Below are 2285 nucleotides of genomic sequence, written 5' to 3'. Positions count from 1 at the left end.
ACAGTCGGGCCGGGGCGCCTCCTCGGTGCCACCGCTGCCCGCCCGCCGGTGTGCCCCCGGCCGGGCCTTGGCCGGGCCTGGAAGCGGGACCTGCTGCCCTGCTCTGTCCGGACTCTCGCAGCCGGAGAGGGAGTTTTAGGAAACTCCGGGCTTTGAAAACAGCAGCTCTGGGAAGCACTTGCCTCTTCCCAGCAGCGAGCGGGAGCAGGAGCCGGGCCAGGGGTGCCGCGGGCGGGCGAACGCTGGCGCGAGTTGGAAGCAACTCTGAGAAAGCCGGAGCATACCCGCAAGGCGACCTCTTCGTCCCGCCGTTTAATTCGCAGACGTTTTCTGATTAAAGCGCTCTGCCGCCAAGTTGGGTGTCTCAATAATGAAACGATTTCTAAATTTTATAAAACTTGTTCTTCAAAAGCCCTATGTGGGGAGAAGTGTGCTCCTTCTTCTCTAAAACCGCTGGGTGGCGCTAGTGCGACCAGAATCTTCTTCAGAACTCTGGGCCGAGAACCTGTTTCTCTTCATTGTCCCCTTGGTGGCACGTTCATGGGGGTTATTTTTACAATGTGCACAAAAGGATTACAGGGAAAACCAGGTACAGGAAGGACTAGCACCTATTAAAAGTATTTTTTCTGGAAACAGCTGGCTATTACCCCCCAAAAGTTTAATTACCATTATTGAAAACGCATATTGGAACTGCCTTGGATAATCTTGGGAAGAGGGAAAGAAAATAAAGCCCCAAGGTAAAAAAGAATTTTAAGACGTGGACAGAAAAATATAGAATCACGTAATATTTTGATGGTAACTAACTTATTTAGATTTATATATTCACAAGTTTACCTCTGAGTTTATTTGCATACCATAGTTTACTGGGTGTTCCTATTTAAATCTATTTGTTCTCATGTTTTCAAATTGAGTCATACTTGCTGATGAAAATAAACTTAAGGACATCATTATTCCTTATTAAATTATCAGAGGAGTGCTTTTTAATATGCCTAGGTTCTGTGTGTTTAAAATACTGTACCGAATGCATTCCCACATTGCTATTGATAAGGATTTTCGCTTGCTGATGATTTTAAAAGCAGCTCAGAGGTCTTCCAGAGATTTAATTCTGACGCAGTCATCTCTACCCCACCATTCAACTGAGACCCCTAGCGAAAGTACTTTCTTACATGTTAAAGCTGAGAATTAGGAAATACAATAGCATTAAGAGAAAATAGGTAGAATTTGATTTTCGAATTTTAAATTATTCAAGACTACTCACGGAATTTCAAAGCCGGGCATTGAAATCATCAGCAGCAACATCAGTATGTGAAAAAAAAAATGATTTATTTTGACAAACTGTGTCACCAGTATTTTTAAATAGGGACGGTGAAGTGGTGACAAAATTAATGCGAGTTTCTAAATAGCTTGCAGAGGTATACATGCAAAGTCACGTTAAAATAAAATGCATATAGCACATTGAGATTATTATGGCACCCCCTCCCAGCCCTTTCTGTTATGGATCTACTTTTAGTTTGATTTTTCCAAAACTTATTTAACTTCTGAGTTTGCTTCCCTTTTTAATATTACAGTTGCTACAAGCAGGTAGAAAACACGACTTCTAAATACAATAAACAACAAAAAAGTCACCATAAGCAAAAACCCCTAGGACAATAAAGCCACTTGTTGGGAAATAAATGATTCAGGGGGTCCCATGTCGATAGGTGATTTGCTCTATCAGGGAGTTTCATTAACAGTCCCCTAGAACAACCGAAACCGCTGTGCGGTCAGCCAGGCCTGCAGACTCAGGCGAGGAGGGCTCAGAGCTGGTGCCCTGTGGCCCGCCCAGTGGGCCTGTGACGCGGAACCCATTGCACCCTTAGGGTGAAGTGAATAAGCAGAGGGTCAGAGATTAATTCTATTTTCGGAGTTTTAAAGACGATTCCCCCCCCGCCCCCAAAGAGCGCTTTGCCGAGGCTGGCTGGGGTGGAGACTTGGAAACCGCCTAGCGTGGATGGAGGAGGCGATGAGGGGGCCCTGGAAGCCAGCCCCTGAGCCTGGCGTGTAAGGCGATTACACATCTTCCTGGGGACATATTTTCTGTGAGCGCTTATCTTTCATGCCTGTCGCGCTAGGATTTTCCCCCTACCGTGCAAGACATCTTTGCTCGGTCTGGGGAGGGCGCTTAGCCGTTTGCCCCAGATGGGGGTGTCCCGTGTTCTGCAGAAGTGCTCTGCACTTGCCCCCGGATTAACTCCCGGCCGGCCGCCCTCCTGTGCCCACCACTAACCCCGCCCTCCGGGGCTTCT

Source organism: Rhinopithecus bieti, unplaced genomic scaffold (genome assembly GCF_001698545.2).
Source record: "Rhinopithecus bieti isolate Rb0 unplaced genomic scaffold, ASM169854v2 scaffold_1306, whole genome shotgun sequence".
Taxonomy (NCBI): domain Eukaryota; kingdom Metazoa; phylum Chordata; class Mammalia; order Primates; family Cercopithecidae; genus Rhinopithecus; species Rhinopithecus bieti.
This window is presented reverse-complemented; position numbering follows the sequence as displayed.